Raw genomic sequence first — 18,538 nt, 5'->3', positions numbered from 1 at the left:
AAACTTAAATCTGCTCAATTACTATACTGAAACTCGGAATATTTCTATAAAATATGCACTACATGACAACAAACAAATAAATCTGCTCAATTCCTATATTGCACTACCTTAAGAAGTCACTATCATCTTCTAACCCTAATGGTAAGTTTCCTAATCAGTCACTATCATCTTCTAACCCTAATTTCTAAATTTGAACTATATCTATGAATGGTACTGAAATTACTCGCCTGAGTCCACCAAACGACGATGCCCACATGTGGCCTCCCTCTGGATCCGCGTGGATGCACTTCGCCACTGCCATTGCCGTGCGGTAGGCCGGGTCTAGCTGGACCTCGTGCGGTGATGGCTGCGGTGACCGCTTCTTCGGGTAGCTCGAGTTGCCTAGCCATTTCTCCACCTCTGAATGTCCACCGCCCTCCTTGATGGTGACGCCTTGGCCCAAAGGCACGCCGCCGCCGGCATCTGGTTGCGGCACCGCCATCGCACCTAGGTCAGAGATGAAAGGGGAGGAGGGGGAGAGCGAGAGGGAGGGCGGCCCGACCGGCTCCTTTGGTTCCGACCGGACCGGTCGGCTAACGGCCGTTAACTACTGCTCCGTCCGCGCGCTGGGCCACGTGGGCTGACCGATGGGACCGATGGGCCCAATAGGTCAGGAAAACAGTTAAATCGCTAGTGACTGCGGTTTTGGGTTTTTTGAAACAACCGACCACGCATTAGGTAGGTTTTTCAGAAAATTAAAATCTGATAGTTTTTTGGAACCCTAGCCTGTAAACTAGTAGTTTTATGCTATTTACTCAAGTTGTCATTTACTTCATCTCCGTCAACAAGATGTATATATAGTTGCTCCCATCTAAAAATTGATGATATCATCAGTGTAAGCACCATGGTAATCATTTATCATGACTTATTCAGCATATCATAGATTTTCCCGCCTTCAACACTACAAGAACTAATCTCAGAGAAATAAGAAAAACTGCCATACTGAACCACCATTGCTCCAAACTTCCAAGGTTGAAGACATCATCATTTAAAGAAAATGAGAACAAAACTCGAGCAGATACGATAAGCCCACTGCTCCATAGTATGAATACTTGACTACCAATTCACACTTCTTATACGGGAACCACCAATCTCTTATTGATATCATGTCTGGAATGATTGTAGCTCTGCATAGAAAGGCACGTATGGCAGATATGGCCGATCACCATACTCAAGATTGGAGATCACTTTGAGTTGCCGACAATTCATATTATAGCACATGAATTTGGTATGTCTTCCCCTTCCCATGGTGAAGAAGATCAAGTCACACTCCGTATGAATCGCCAGGTAACCATTCAGAATTGTCCATCCAGATACGTGTGAAGTTTCCACACTATGCTTCAACATCCACTCTTTGTTGTCATAATCCTCAAGAACATAAATCATTACTCGAACCTCAGCATGATTTTCATTTGTCTGAAAACTGGAATAATGCAAGCACCCCTGTGACTGCTGAAGAAAACCAGTAGTACTATACACATCATGAGGAACAGGGAAGGTCGTCCATGTTTCCCTCTCCGTGTCCACCGCAGCTAGACAATGGCATGATGTACTGCTGTAGGTGTGAAAATGCATACAGTCGTTGAGGAAAACAGCAGACATGTACTCAGGACCGAGAAGCCAAATATCCTCATTCCATCTCTTTTCTTTACGAACCCACCTCCCTGTTTCCGATGAATACACATCCACTCTGCTGAGGGCACAGTCGACATCTTGATCCATCAACATCTTCAGCAACACAAACACAAGAAAATTGGAAGACACGGCCGGATTGAAACCCAAACGTAGAGAGCCCGGGAGGCGTTCAACGTCGTTGCTGGTGTAGAACTGTAGAAGAAGCCGGCCAGGGTTTGTGGGAGCTTTTTGCGGTGATCGGGATGATCGATGAGGGTCAGCCAGTGGTTGGAAACGCACTTGAAGCGGCAGAGCGATTTAGCGGGGACGCGCGAGAGGATCTCCACGATGACGTCGTCGGTGAGCCTCTCGGCGGCCGTCCCGTTAGGGGCAAAACCGAAGGACCTGCACAAACATAGATGGAGGAGAGGTCAGGGGCTTGCTCAAGGAGGAGGAAAGATGAAGATGCTGCTGCTTCGCGTACCTGGCGCGAGCCGAAGCGCGGCCTTCCTCCCGTGGGGGAGAGGGATTAGCTGGGGACGACATGCCGGAGCAAGAAATCGGCGGCGGAGGCGGTGGCGGCGCCGTCGAACGAGGCGGATCGACGGGAGGAAACCTACGGCTACGGGTCTGAGGCTTTACTTTTGTTTTAGGGGTGTCTGAGGCTTTGCTTCTCCTGCACAAGCAGGGCTATCGGTGCGACTAAATGGGCTAAACTGTGTTGAATCTTCAGGCAGGCACTGGGCTGTAGCCTGTACATGCGTTGGTAACAGTGCATTTTTTTTTTGGCGAAATCAAAATATACCATCTCCATCCACATTTGTTCTCTTTTATTCTTCGAAATCATCCACAATTATTCTCAAAATAGGTTCTCAAATTTCGGACCACGCTCTAGCTGTTTGCTTGATGATGGAGTTTGTGGACCAAGATGCACCCTGTGCATGGAGATCGGCGCAGAGGTGGCCGAAGAGGAGGCACATGCGACCGTGAATAGCACCAACTCTGCCTCGACCGTGCTGCCACCACAGTTCGTGCCCCGCTGCCACGATCACGAGACCAGCACGTCCACCTTTAACGCCGTCGACACAGCTGACTCGGGCAAGAAAGGGTGGCACATGCGAGGCCACCATGACTTGGGTCCCATGAAGGATACTCCTATTCTTTCCTTCCAGCAGCTTCACTTCCTGGGGCTCAGAGCCGGTGAGAGGGAGTACATGATGTTGGACATAGACTCCGCAACAACCGGCAATTATTTAGATTATGTTCAGGAAGTCCCGTCCACTTTTGCTTAGTTGAAATATGTCAAAATTGTAATGAATTTCATTCGGCTGAAATGAAAATCATCCAGCTAGCATGAAATTCGTCCCATTTATTCAAATTTGCTTTGGAACGTATGTGGACATGGTTGTACGGACGGCTCCCATGCATATCAGTATCCACAGATGCGTCCACGGACAAATATAGTGTCTATTTTAGGGATCCAAGTTGAAGATGCTCTATTTCATGTTGTTTAGCTTGATGGCCTGGTCAGTCGGTGGTGTCCATATTCAGGATGACATAGGTTGGGTTGTAACGAATTCAGGCCAGTTTTTCACAAAATAACCAGACAACTCTTACTCGCTTCTTAAGTACTCCATATAAAAATGAAAATTTAGAAATCTTTTGTCACGTTTTTTTTACGTAAAAAAAACCTCAATTGGAAAGTAAGCAGTGACAAATCATCAAGTTGGAGGGGGCAAAGATCAAATTCCCCATGCGTATCCATCGCAAGGAAATCCAGATTGATACGTATCCTTGGTAACCGTGCGCGATTGGTGTTGGAGACGGGCACGGCTTTGGATTCTGATCAAATAAGCAGCGAGCACCGCCAGCCGTCGCTCGCCACCTCCGGTACTTCATCTTCAGGGAGCGTCCTGGTTGCAGTTGTACTGGGCCAAGGCAATACCGGAAACAAATTCCGATGGCAGAGGCGGCCCTTGCAATACCGTCGATGGTCGACGGCCTAAAACAAGGGCAGAGGAAGGTTTTGTTCTGCGCGTTCAAGAGGGATTTGGACGAAGAAGCCAGCGTGCGTGCGCCAAAGATCTATTGAATCAATCTGTTTCCTGGAATAAATCATGTTCCTAAATTCGTTACCTTCACTGGCTACATACAGGTGTCACGGTTTGCTCGCTATGTCTCGGAACACTCGGCATTCAATTACTACCACCGTCAGCAGAGTCCAGCGAGGACGATCATCGGGATGGCTCAAGAGTTTGTTGGCAGCAACAACATCAATCTTTTGAGGCCCTGCTTCACGTTTGGTTTTTTTTTTTAGAAAAGGAGGATGCACTACCGGAACAGGGCCATACCCCGACGGCCAGAACAATGCCGACGGCCCCCGTCGGCTTCTCCGGAGATATGCCGACAGCCTGGTTCTGGCCGTCGGCGTACAAAGGCCGTCGGGCTACGCAGAGATAAGCCGACGGCACCCGTCGGCATAGAACGGCCGTCGGCCTAGCTACATATACGCCGACAGCTACCGTCGGCTTACGAAGGCCGTCGGCATACACGTGGGGCCCGGCCACCCCCTGGCAAACGGCGTCAGAGCTATGCCGACGGCCTAGACGGGGGGCGTCGGCATAGGTCCGCAGGCCACGTCATTGATCCAGGTCGCACCATGCAGAGGCTATGCCGACGGCTGCCGTCGGCATATCTGCCACGTCAGTGATCCGCGGCACGCTGGTAGATTTTTTTCCGTACATATTTTTTAATGCTTTTTTGTGTATTATTATATCAACTAACATGTAGCATGTTAAATATAAACATACATATGAATATATATGTAGTTTGTATTTTTTTTCATATATTATGAATATATATATATATAGTTTGTATTTTTTCGAGCACGTTAATAATGTGCGGTCATGTTCTTTTAAATATAGATCCTTATATTTTATTAAAATCAAAAACAGCTATGCCGACAGAAGTTTTGTGGCAGTTGCAAACGCCCGACACCCGTCTCCAGAGAGTGACCCCCCTCACATCCGCAGTGTGCCCCCCCTCATGGACGGCGCCGCCGCCGGCACCTGGAGGGGGGAAACGGACGCGTCGGGTCAACACGGAGTGGATGTAGCTGTGGTTTTTGCCCGGATGTTGCTCTCGGGTGTCCCTCTGGGCCGACCTAACACAACCGGGTGGAGAGGTCCACTGGTCAAAGCCCGTCCGTGGGAAGTCAGAAGGCTAGATCTCGTGGTCAACCGCTCCAGGGTTAGGCGGGACGGGGGCCCTGGGGGTAGAAATGCCACCGGAGCGTCGTAGCGGGCCCTCATACATGCGGGGTGGTGTTGTGGCATGTCCGAAGAGGCGGCACGCGTCTCCGGGGCGTGCCCCCCCCCTCACGGACGCCGCCGCCGCCGGCACCTGGAGGGGGGAAACGGACGCGTCGGGTCTACACGGAGTGGATGTAGCTGTGGGTTTGGCCCGGATCGATGTTGCTCCAAAGTGTTCCTCTGGGCCGACCTAACACAACCGGGTGGAGAGGTCCACTGGTCAAAGCCCGTCCGTGCAAAGTCAAAGGGCTAGATCCCGTGGTCAAACGCTACAGGGTTAGCCGGGACGGGGGCCCTGGGGGTAGCAATGCCACCGGAGCGTCGTACTGGGCCCTCATACATGCGGGGTGGTGTTGTGGCATGTCCGAAGAGGCGGCACGCGTCTCCGGGTTGTGGCCCCCTCACGGACGGCAATGAAACGGTAGTAGACGTTCTGCGGTAACGATGCAGCGTGAATATTATTAAATACTTGGAGCGCGATAAAATCATGAGTTTTTTACACAACATGGGCACATGTGCTATAGGACTGATGGTAATTTTTCATAATTTTTTGTGATGGAGAAGTATCTGAACACTTCCCTCTACGCGGATTGCTCTTCGCACGTCTACGACTATGGCCGGCGGCCTCCGGGGGCTAGCATACCGTCAAATCTTGCGTAGGCGGCCTCTCACAAATCTGGAAGTGTTGAGGCGGTTGCAAACGCCCAGCACGCGTCTCCGGGGTGTGCCCCCCCCTCCTCACGGACGCCGCCGCCGCCGGCACCTGGAGGGGGGAAACGGACGCGTCGGGTCTACACGGAGTGGATGTAGCTGTGGGTTTGGCCCGGATGTTGCTCCAAAGTGTTCCTCTGGGCCGACCTAACACAACCGAGTGGAGAGGTCCACTGGTCAAAGCCCGTCCGTGCAAAGTCAAAGGGCTAGATCCCGTGGTCAAACGTTACAGGGTTAGCCAGGACGGGGGCCCTGGGGGGTAGCAATGCCAGCGGAGCGTCGTACCGGGCCCTCATACATGCGGGGTGGTGTTGTGGCATGTCCGAAGAGGCGGCACGCGTCTCCGGGTTGTGGCCCCCCTCACGGACGGCAATGAAACGGTAGTAGACGTTCTGCGGTAACGATGCAGCGTGAATATTATTAAATACTTGGAGCGCGATAAAATCATGACTTTTTTACACAACGTGGGCACATGTGCTATAGGACTGATGGTAATTTTTCATAATTTTTTGTGATGGAGAAGTATCTGAACACTTCCCTCTACGCGGATTGCTCTTCGCACGTCTACGACTGTGGCCGGCGGCCTCCGGGGGCTAGCATACCGTCAAATCTTGCGTAGGCGGCCTCTCACAAATCTGAAAGTGTTGAGGCGGTTGCAAACGCCCAGCACGCGTCTCCGGGGTGTGCCCCCCCCTCACGGACGCCGCCGCCGCCGGCACCTGGAGGGGGGAAACGGACGCGTCGGGTCTACAGGGAGTGGATGTAGCTGTGGGTTTGGCCCGGATGTTCCTCCAAAGTGTTCCTCTGGGCCGACCTAACACAACCGGGTGGAGAGGTCCACTGGTCAAAGCCCGTCCGTGCAAAGTCAAAGGGCTAGATCCCGTGGTCAAACGCTACAGAGTTAGCCGGGACGGGGGCCCTGGGGGGTAGCAATGCCACCGGAGCGTCGTACCGGGCCCTCATACATGCGGGGTGGTGTTGTGGCATGTCCGAAGTGGCGGCACGCGTCTCCGGGTTGTGGCCCCCCTCACGGACGGCAATGAAACGGTAGTAGACGTTCTGCGGTAACGATGCAGCGTGAATATTATTAAATACTTGGAGCGCGATAAAATCATGAGTTTTTTACACAACGTGGGCACATGTGCTATAGGACTGATGGTAAGTTTTCATAATTTTTTGTGATGGAGAAGTATCTGAACACTTCCCTCTACGCGGATTGCTCTTCGCACGTCTACGACTGTGGCCGGCGGCCTCCGGGGGCTAGCATACCGTCAAATCTTGCGTAGGCGGCCTCTCACAAATCTGGAAGTGTTGAGGCGGTTGCAAACGCCCAGCACGCGTCTCCGGGGTGTGCCCCCCCCCCTCACGGACGCCGCCGCCGCCGGCACCTGGAGGGGGGAAACGGACGCGTCTGGTCTACACGGAGTGGATGTAGCTGTGGGTTTGGCCCGGATGTTGCTCCAAAGTGTTCCTCTGGGCCGACCTAACACAACCGGGTGGAGAGGTCCACTGGTCAAAGCCCGTCCGTGCAAAGTCAAAGGGCTAGATCCCGTGGTCAAACGCTACAGGGTTAGCCGGGACGGGGGCCCTGGGGGGTAGCAATGCCACCGGAGCGTCGTACCGGGCCCTCATACATGCGGGGTGGTGTTGTGGCATGTCCGAAGAGGCGGCACGCGTCTCCGGGTTGTGGCCCCCCTCACGGACGGCAATGAAACGGTAGTAGACGTTCTGTGGTAACGATGCAGCGTGAATATTATTAAATACTTGGAGCGCGATAAAATCATGAGTTTTTTACACAACGTGGGCACATGTGCTATAGGACTGATGGTAAGTTTTCATAATTTTTTGTGATGGAGAAGTATCTGAACACTTCCCTCTACGCGGATTGCTCTTCGCACGTCTACGACTGTGGCCGGCGGCCTCCGGGGGCTAGCATACCGTCAAATCTTGCGTAGGCGGCCTCTCACAAATCTGGAAGTGTTGAGGCGGTTGCAAACACCCAGCACGCGTCTCCGGGGTGTGCCCCCCCCCCCCTCACGGACGCCGCCGCCGCCGGCACCTGGAGGGGGGAAACGGACGCGTCGGGTCTACACGGAGTAGATGTAGCTGTGGGTTTGGCCCGGATGTTGCTCCAAAGTGTTCCTCTGGGCCGACCTAACACAACCGGGTGGAGAGGTCCACTGGTCAAAGCCCGTCCGTGCAAAGTCAAAGGGCTAGATCCCGTGGTCAAACGCTACAGGGTTAGCCGGGACGGGGGCCCTGGGGGGTAGCAATGCCACCGGAGCGTCGTACCGGGCCCTCATACATGCGGGGTGGTGTTGTGGCATGTCCGAAGAGGCGGCACGCGTCTCCGGGTTGTGGCCCCCCTCACGGACGGCAATGAAACGGTAGTAGACATTCTGCGGTAACGATGCAGCGTGAATATTATTAAATACTTGGAGCGCGATAAAATCATGAGTTTTTTACACAACGTGGGCACATGTGCTATAGGACTGATGGTAATTTTTCATAATTTTTTGTGATGGAGAAGTATCTGAACACTTCCCTCTATGCGGATTGCTCTTCGCACGTCTATGACTGTGGCCGGCGGCCTCCGGGGGCTAGCATACCGTCAAATCTTGCGTAGGCGGCCTCTCACAAATCTGGAAGTGTTGAGGCGGTTGCAAACGCCCAGCATGCGTCTCCGGGGTGTGCCCCCCCACTCACGGACGCCGCCGCCGCCGGCACCTTGAGGGGGGAAACGAACGCGTCGGGTCTACACGGAGTGGATGTAGCTGTGGGTTTGGCCCGGATGTTGCTCCAAAGTGTTCCTCTGGGCCGACCTAACACAACCGGGTGGAGAGGTCCACTGGTCAAAGCCCGTCCGTGCAAAGTCAAAGGGCTAGATCCCGTGGTCAAACGCTACAGGGTTAGCCGGGACGGGGGCCCTGGGGGTAGCAATGCCACCGGAGCGTCGTACCGGGCCCTCATACATGCGGGGTGGTGTTGTGGCATGTCCGAAGAGGCGGCACGCGTCTCCGGGTTGTGGCCCCCCTCACGGACGGCAATGAAACGGTAGTAGACGTTCTGCGGTAACGATGCAGCGTGAATATTATTACATACTTGGAGCGCGATAAAATCATAAGTTTTTTATACAACGTGGGCACATGTGCTATAGGACTGATGGTAATTTTTCATAATTTTTTGTGATGGAGAAGTATCTGAACACTTCCCTCTACGCGGATTGCTCTTCGCACGTCTACGACTGTGGCCGGCGGCCTCCGGGGGCTAGCATACCGTCAAATCTTGCGTAGGCGGCCTATCACAAATCTGGAAGTGTTGAGGCGGTTGCAAACGCCCAGCACGCGTCTCCGGGGTGTGCCCCCCCCTCACGGACGCCGCCGCTGCCGGCACCTGGAGGGGGGAAATGGACGCGTCGGGTCTACACGGAGTGGATGTAGCTGTGGGTTTGGCCCGGATGTTGCTCCAAAGTGTTCCTCTGGGCCGACCTAACACAACCGGGTGGAGAGGTCCACTGGTCAAAGCCCGTCCGTGCAAAGTCAAAGGGCTAGATCCCGTGGTCAAACGCTACAGGGTTAGCCGGGACGGGGGCCCTGGGGGGTAGCAATGCCACCGGAGCGTCGTACCGGGCCCTCATACATGCGGGGTGGTGTTGTGGCATGTCCGAAGAGGCGGCACGCTTCTCCGGGTTGTGGCCCCCCTCACGGATGGCAATGAAACGGTAGTAGACGTTCTGCGGTAACGATGCAGCGTGAATATTATTAAATACTTGGAGCGCGATAAAATCATGAGTTTTTTACACAACGTGGGCACATGTGCTATAGGACTGATGGTAATTTTTCATAATTTTTTGTGATGGAGAAGTATCTGAACACTTCCCTCTACGCGGATTGCTCTTCGCACGTCTACGACTTTGGCCGGCGGCCTCCGGGGGCTAGCATACCGTCAAATCTTGCGTAGGCGGCCTCTCACAAATCTGGAAGTGTTGAGGCGGTTGCAAACGCCCAGCACGCGTCTCCGGGATGTGTCCCTCCCCCTCACGGACGCCGCCGCCGCCGGCACCTGGAGGGGGGAAACGGACGCGTCGGGTCTACACGGAGTGGATGTAGCTGTGGGTTTGGCCCGGATGTTGCTCCAAAGTGTTCCTCTGGGCCGACCTAACACAACCGGGTGGAGAGGTCCACTGGTCAAAGCCCGTCCGTGCAAAGTCAAAGGGCTAGATCCCGTGGTCAAACGCTACAGGGTTAGCCGGGACGGGGGCCCTGGGGGGGTAGCAATGCCACCGGAGCGTCGTACCGGGCCCTCATACATGCGGGGTGGTGTTGTGGCATGTCCGAAGAGGCGGCACGCTTCTCCGGGTTGTGGCCCCCCTCATGGACGGCAATGAAACGGTAGTAGACGTTCTGCGGTAACGATGCAGCGTGAATATTATTAAATACTTGGAGCGCGATAAAATCATGAGTTTTTTACACAACGTGGGCACATGTGCTATAGGACTGATGGTAATTTTTCATAATTTTTTGTGATGGAGAAGTATCTGAACACTTCCCTCTACGCGGATTGCTCTTCGCACGTTTACGACTGTGGTCGGCGGCCTCCGGGGGCTAGCATACCGTCAAATCTTGCGTAGGCGGCCTCTCACAAATCTGGAAGTGTTGAGGCGGTTGCAAACGCCCAGCACGCGTCTCCGGGGTGTGCCCCCCCCCCCCCCTCACGGACGCCGCCGCCGCCAGCACCTGGAGGGGGGAAACGGACGCGTCGGGTCTACACGGAGTGGATGTAGCTGTGGGTTTGGCCCGGATGTTGCTCCAAAGTGTTCCTCTGGGCCGACCTAACACAACCGGGTGGAGAGGTCCACTGGTCAAAGCCCGTCCGTGCAAAGTCAAAGGGCTAGATCCCGTGGTCAAACGCTACAGGGTTAGCCGGGACGGGGGCCCTGGGGGGTAGCAATGCCACCGGAGCGTCGTACCGGGCCCTCATACATGCGGGGTGGTGTTGTGGCATGTCCGAAGAGGCGGCACGCGTCTCCGGGTTGTGGCCCCCCTCACGGACGACAATGAAACGGTAGCAGACGTTCTGCGGTAACGATGCAGCGTGAATATTATTAAATACTTGGAGCGCGATAAAATCATGAGTTTTTTACACAACGTGGGCACATGTGCTATAGGACTGATGGTAATTTTTCATAATTTTTGTGATGGAGAAGTATCTGAACACTTCCCTCTACGCGGATTGCTCTTCGCACGGCTACGACTGTGGCCGGCGGCCTCCGGGGGCTAGCATACCGTCAAATTTTGCGTAGGCGGCCTCTCACAAATCTGGAAGTGTTGAGGCAGTTGCAAACGCCCAGCACGCGTCTCCGGGGTGAGCCCCCCCCCCCTCACGGACGCCGCCGCCGCCGGCACCTGGAGGGGGGAAACGGACGCGTCGGGTCTACAGGGAGTGGATGTAGCTGTGGGTTTGGCCCGGATGTTGCTCCAAAGTGTTCCTCTGGGCCGACCTAACACAACCGGGTGGAGAGGTCCACTGGTCAAAGCCCGTCCGTGCAAAGTCAAAGGGATAGATCCCGTGGTCAAACGCTACAGGGTTAGCCGGGACGGGGGCCCTGGGGGGTAGCAATGCCACCGGAGCGTCGTACCGGGCCCTCATACATGCGGGGTGGTGTTGTGGCATGTCTGAAGAGGCGGCACGCGTCTCCGGGTTGTGGCCCCCCTCACGGACGGCAATGAAACGGTAGTAGACATTCTGCGGTAACGATGCAGCGTGAATATTATTAAATACTTGGAGCGCGATAAAATCATGAGTTTTTTACACAACGTGGGCACATGTGCTATAGGACTGATGGTAATTTTTCATAATTTTTTGTGATGGAGAAGTATCTGAACACTTCCCTCTACGCGGATTGCTCTTCGCACGTCTACGACTGTGGCCGGCGGCCTCCGGGGGCTAGCATACCGTCAAATCTTGCGTAGGCGGCCTCTCACAAATCTGGAAGTGTTGAGGCGGTTGCAAACGCCCAGCACGCGTCTCCGGGGTGTGCCCCCCCCCCTCACGGCCGCCGCCGCCGCCGGCACCTGGAGGGGGGAAACGGACGCGTCGGGTCTACACGGAGTGGATGTAGCTGTGGGTTTGGCCCGGATGTTGCTCCAAAGTGTTCCTCTGGGCCGACCTAACACAACCGGGTGGAGAGGTCCACTGGTCAAAGCCCGTCCGTGCAAAGTCAAAGGGCTAGATCCCGTGGTCAAACGCTACAGGGTTAGCCGGGACGGTATTAAATACTTGGAGCGCGATAAAATCATGAGTTTTTTACACAACGTGGGCACATGTGCTATAGGACGGATGGTAATTTTTCATAATTTTTTGTGATGGAGAAGTATCTGAACACTTCCCTCTACGCGGATTGCTCTTCGCACGTCTACGACTGTGGCCGGCGGCCTCCGGGGGCTAGCATACCGTCAAATCTTGCGTAGGCGGCCTCTCACAAATCTGGAAGTGTTGAGGCGGTTGCAAACGCCCAGCACGTGTCTCCGGGGTGTGCCCCCCCCCTCACGGACGCCGCCACCGCCGGCACCTGGAGGGGGGAAACGGACACGTCGGGTCTACACGGAGTGGATGTAGCTGTGGGTTTGGCCCGGATGTTGCTCCAAAGTGTTCCTCTGGGCCGACCTAACACAACCGGGTGGAGAGGTCCACTGGTCAAAGCCCGTCCGTGCAAAGTCAAAGGGCTAGATCCCGTGGTCAAACGCTACAGGGTTAGCCGGGACGGGGGCCCTGGGGGGTAGCAATGCCACCGGAGCGTCGTACCGGGCCCTCATACATGCGGGGTGGTGTTGTGGCATGTCCGAAGAGGCGGCACGCGTCTCCGGGTTGTGGCCCCCCTCACGGACGGCAATGAAACGGTAGTAGACGTTCTGCGGTAACGATGCAGCGTGAATATTATTAAATACTTGGAGCGCGATAAAATCATGAGTTTTTTACACAACGTGGGCACATGTGCTATAGGACTGATGGTAAGTTTTCATAATTTTTTGTGATGGAGAAGTATCTGAACACTTCCCTCTACGCGGATTGCTCTTCGCACGTCTACGACTGTGGACGGCGGCCTCCGGGGGCTAGCATACCGTCAAATCTTGCGTAGGCGGCCTCTCACAAATCTGGAAGTGTTGAGGCGGTTGCAAACGCCCAGCACGCGTCTCCGGGGTGTGCCCCCCCCCCTCACGGACGCCGCCGCCGCCGGCACCTTGAGGGGGGAAACGGACGCGTCGGGTCTACACGGAGTGGATGTAGCTGTGGGTTTGGCCCGGATATTGCTCCAAAGTGTTCCTCTGGGCCGACCTAACACAACCGGGCGGAGAGGTCCACTGGTCAAAGCCCGTTCGTGCAAAGTCAAAGGGCTAGATCCCGTGGTCAAACGCTACAGGGTTAGCCGGGACGGGGGCCCTGGGGGGTAGCAATGCCACCGGAGCGTCGTACCGGACCCTCATACATGCGGGGTGGTGTTGTGGCATGTCCGAAGAGGCGGCACGCGTCTCCGGGTTGTGGCCCCCCTCACGGACGGCAATGAAACGGTAGTAGACGTTCTGCGGTAACGATGCAGCGTGAATATTATTAAATACTTGGAGCGCGATAAAATCATGAGTTTTTTACACAACGTGGGCACATGTGCTATAGGACTGATGGTAATTTTTCATAATTTTTTGTGATGGAGAAGTATCTGAACACTTCCCTCTACGCGGATTGCTCTTCGCACGTCTATGACTGTGGCCGGCGGCCTCCGGGGGCTAGCATACCGTCAAATCTTGCGAAGGCGGCCTCTCACAAATCTGGAAGTGTTGAGGCGGTTGCAAACGCCCAGCACGCGTCTCCGGGGTGTGCCCCCCCCCTCACGGCCGCCGCCGCCGCCGGCACCTTGAGGGGGGAAACGGACGCGTCGGGTCTACACGGAGTGGATGTAGCTGTGGGTTTGGCCCGGATGTTGCTCCAAAGTGTTCCTCTGGGCCGACCTAACACAACCGGGTGGAGAGGTCCACTGGTCAAAGCCCGTCCGTGCAAAGTCAAAGGGCTAGATCCCGTGGTCAAACGCTACAGGGTTAGCCGGGACGGGGGCCCTGGGGGGTAGCAATGCCACCGGAGCGTCGTACCGGGCCCTCATACATGCGGGGTGGTGTTGTGGCATGTCCGAAGAGGCGGCACGCGTCTCCGGGTTGTGGCCCCCCTCACGGACGACAATGAAACGGTAGCAGACGTTCTGCGGTAACGATGCAGCGTGAATATTATTAAATACTTGGAGCGCGATAAAATCATGAGTTTTTTACACAACGTGGGCACATGTGCTATAGGACTGATGGTAATTTTTCATAATTTTTGTGATGGAGAAGTATCTGAACACTTCCCTCTACGCGGATTGCTCTTCGCACGGCTACGACTGTGGCCGGCGGCCTCCGGGGGCTAGCATACCGTCAAATCTTGCGTAGGCGGCCTCTCACAAATCTGGAAGTGTTGAGGCAGTTGCAAACGCCCAGCACGCGTCTCCGGGGTGAGCCCCCCCCCCCCTCACGGACGCCGCCGCCGCCGGCACCTGGAGGGGGGAAACGGACGCGTCGGGTCTACAGGGAGTGGATGTAGCTGTGGGTTTGGCCCGGATGTTGCTCCAAAGTGTTCCTCTGGGCCGACCTAACACAACCGGGGGGAGAGGTCCACTGGTCAAAGCCCGTCCGTGCAAAGTCAAAGGGCTAGATCCCGTGGTCAAACGCTACAGGGTTAGCCGGGACGGGGGCCCTGGGGGGTAGCAATGCCACCGGAGCGTCGTACCGGGCCCTCATACATGCGGGGTGGTGTTGTGGCATGTCCGAAGAGGCGGCACGCGTCTCCGGGTTGTGGCCCCCCTCACGGACGGCAATGAAACGGTAGTAGACATTCTGCGGTAACGATGCAGCGTGAATATTATTAAATACTTGGAGCGCGATAAAATCATGAGTTTTTTACACAACGTGGGCACATGTGCTATAGGACTGATGGTAATTTTTCATAATTTTTTGTGATGGAGAAGTATCTGAACACTTCCCTCTACGCGGATTGCTCTTCGCACGTCTACGACTGTGGCCGGCGGCCTCCGGGGGCTAGCATACCGTCAAATCTTGCGTAGGCGGCCTCTCACAAATCTGGAAGTGTTGAGGCGGTTGCAAACGCCCAGCACGCGTCTCCGGGGTGTGCCCCCCCCCCTCACGGACGCCGCCGCCGCCGGCACCTGGAGGGGGGAAACGGACGCGTCGGGTCTACACGGAGTGGATGTAGCTGTGGGTTTGGGCCGGATGTTGCTCCAAAGTGTTCCTCTGGGCCGACCTAACACAACCGGGTGGAGAGGTCCACTGGTCAAAGCCCGTCCGTGCAAAGTCAAAGGGCTAGATCCCGTGGTCAAACGCTACAGGGTTAGCCGGGACGGGAGCCCTGGGGGGTAGCAATGCCACCGGAGCGTCGTACCGGGCCCTCATACATGCGGGGTGGTGTTGTGGCATGTCCGAAGAGGCGGCACGCGTCTCCGGGTTGTGGCCCCCCTCACGGACGGCAATGAAACGGTAGTAGACGTTCTGCGGTAACGATGCAGCGTGAATATTATTAAATACTTGGAGCGCGATAAAATCATGAGTTTTTTACACAACGTGGGCACATGTGCTATAGGACTGATGGTAATTTTTCATAATTTTTTGTGATGGAGAAGTATCTGAACACTTCCCTCTACGCGGATTGCTCTTCGCACGTCTACGACTGTGGCCGGCGGCCTCCGGGGGCTAGCATACCGTCAAATCTTGCGTAGGCGGCCTCTCACAAATTTGGAAGTGTTGAAGCGGTTGCAAACGCCCAACACGCGTCTCCGGGGCGTGCCCCCCCCTCACGGCCGCCGCCGCCGCCGGCACCTGGAGGGGGGAAACGGACGCGTCGGGTCTACACGGAGTGGATGTAGCTGTGGGTTTGGCCCGGATGTTGCTCCAAAGTGTTCCTCTGGGCCGACCTAACACAACCGGGTGGAGAGGTCCACTGGTCAAAGCCCGTCCGTGCAAAGTCAAAGGGCTAGATCCCGTGGTCAAACGCTACAGGGTTAGCCGGGACGGGGGCCCTGGGGGTAGCAATGCCACCGGAGCGTCGTACCGGGCCCTCATACATGCGGGGTGGTGTTGTGGCATGTCCGAAGAGGCGGCACGCGTCTCCGGGTTGTGGCCCCCCTCACGGACGGCAATGAAACGGTAGTAGACGTTCTGCGGTAACGATGCAGCGTGAATATTATTACATACTTGGAGCGCGATAAAATCATAAGTTTTTTACACAACGTGGGCACATGTGCTATAGGACTGATGGTAATTTTTCATAATTTTTTGTGATGGAGAAGTATCTGAACACTTCCCTCTACGCGGATTGCTCTTCGCACGTCTACGACTGTGGCCGGCGGCCTCCGGGGGCTAGCATACCGTCAAATCTTGCGTAGGCGGCCTCTCACAAATCTGGAAGTGTTGAGGCGGTTGCAAACGCCCAGCACGCGTCTCCGGGGTGTGCCCCCCCCCCTCACGGCCGCCGCCGCCGCCGGCACCTGGAGGGGGGAAACGGACGCGTCGGGTCTACACGGAGTGGATGTAGCTGTGGGTTTGGCCCGGATGTTGCTCCAAAGTGTTCCTCTGGGCCGACCTAACACAACCGGGTGGAGAGGTCCACTGGTCAAAGCCCGTCCGTGCAAAGTCAAAGGGCTAGATCCCGTGGTCAAACGCTACATGGTTAGCCGGGACGGGAGCCCTGGGGGGTAGCAATGCCACCGGAGCGTCGTACCGGGCCCTCATACATGCGGGGTGGTGTTGTGGCATGTCCGAAGAGGCGGCACGCGTCTCCGGGTTGTGGCCCCCCTCACGGACGGCAATGAAACGGTAGTAGACGTTCTGCGGTAACGATGCAGCGTGAATATTATTAAATACTTGGAGCGCGATAAAATCATGAGTTTTTTACACAACGTGGGCACATGTGCTATAGGACTGATGGTAATTTTTCATGATTTTTTGTGATGGAGAAGTATCTGAACACTTCCCTCTACGCGGATTGCTCTTCGCACGTCTACGACTGTGGCCAGCGGCCTCCGGGGGCTAGCATACCGTCAAATCTTGCGTAGGCGGCCTCTCACAAATCTGGAAGTGTTGAGGCGGTTGCAAACGCCCAGCACGCGTCTCCGGGGTGTGCCCCCTCCCCTCACGGACGCCGCCGCCGCCGGCACCTGGAGGGGGGAAACGGACGCGTCGGGTCTACAGGGAGTGGATGTAGCTGTGGGTTTGGCCCGGATGTTGCTCCAAAGTGTTCCTCTGGGCCGACCTAACACAACCGGGTGGAGAGGTCCACTGGTCAAAGCCCGTCCGTGCAAAGTCAAAGGGCTAGATCCCGTGGTCAAACGCTACAGAGTTAGCCGGGACGGGGGCCCTGGGGGGTAGCAATGCCACCGGAGCGTCGTACCGGGCCCTCATACATGCGGGGTGGTGTTGTGGCATGTCCGAAGTGGCGGCACGCGTCTCCGGGTTGTGGCCCCCCTCACGGACGGCAATGAAACGGTAGTAGACGTTCTGCGGTAACGATGCAGCGTGAATATTATTAAATACTTGGAGCGCGATAAAATCATGAGTTTTTTACACAACGTGGGCACATGTGCTATAGGACTGATGGTAAGTTTTCATAATTTTTTGTGATGGAGAAGTATCTGAACACTTCCCTCTACGCGGATTGCTCTTCGCACGTCTACGACTGTGGCCGGCGGCCTCCGGGGGCTAGCATACCGTCAAATCTTGCGTAGGCGGCCTCTCACAAATCTGGAAGTGTTGAGGCGGTTGCAAACGCCCAGCACGCGTCTCCGGGGTGTGCCCCCCCCCTCACGGACGCCGCCGCCGCCGGCACCTGGAGGGGGGAAACGGACGCGTCTGGTCTACACGGAGTGGATGTAGCTGTGGGTTTGGCCCGGATGTTGCTCCAAAGTGTTCCTCTGGGCCGACCTAACACAACCGGGTGGAGAGGTCCACTGGTCAAAGCCCGTCCGTGCAAAGTCAAAGGGCTAGATCCCGTGGTCAAACGCTAAAGGGTTAGCCGGGACGGGAGCCCTGGGGGGTAGCAATGCCACCGGAGCGTCGTACCGGGCCCTCATACATGCGGGGTGGTGTTGTGGCATGTCCGAAGAGGCGGCACGCGTCTCCGGGTTGTGGCCCCCCACACGGACGGCAATGAAACGGTAGTAGACGTTCTGCGGTAACGATGCAGCGTGAATATTATTAAATACTTGGAGCGCGATAAAATCATGAGTTTTTTACACAACGTGGGCACATGTGCTATAGGACTGATGGTAATTTTTCATAATTTTTTGTGATGGAGAAGTATCTGAACACTTCCCTCTACGCGGATTGCTCTTCGCACGTCTATGACTGTGGCCGGCGGCCTCCGGGGGCTAGCATACCGTCAAATCTTGCGTAGGCGGCCTCTCACAAATCTGGAAGTGTTGAGGCGGTTGCAAACGCCCAGCACGCGTCTCCGGGGTGTGCCCCCCCCTCACGGACGCCGCCGCCGCCGGCACCTGGAGGGGGGAAACGGACGCGTCGGGTCTACACGGAGTGGATGTAGCTGTGGGTTTGGCCCGGATGTTGCTCCAAAGTGTTCCTCTGGGCCGACCTAACACAACCGGGTGGAGAGGTCCACTGGTCAAAGCCCGTCCGTGCAAAGTCAAAGGGCTAGATCCCGTGGTCAAACGCTACAGGGTTAGCCGGGACGGGGGCCCTGGGGGGTAGCAATGCCACCGGAGCGTCGTACCGGGCCCTCATACATGCGGGGTGGTGTTGTGGCATGTCCGAAGA

At 55.8% G+C, this 18,538-nt stretch overlaps 1 pseudogene; it reads left to right on the top strand.

The window, feature by feature from the left end:
- Nucleotides 1–3,487: 3,487 nt before the first annotated feature.
- Nucleotides 3,488–18,538, top strand: part of LOC123158380 (DNA topoisomerase 2-like) — a 30,746-nt pseudogene continuing 15,695 nt past the window's right edge.

The sequence above is a fragment of the Triticum aestivum genome, chromosome 7B (assembly GCF_018294505.1).
Source record: "Triticum aestivum cultivar Chinese Spring chromosome 7B, IWGSC CS RefSeq v2.1, whole genome shotgun sequence".
NCBI lineage: Eukaryota > Viridiplantae > Streptophyta > Magnoliopsida > Poales > Poaceae > Triticum > Triticum aestivum.
Note: the sequence above shows the minus strand (reverse complement) of the source record. Positions and strands in the feature narration are given on the sequence as shown.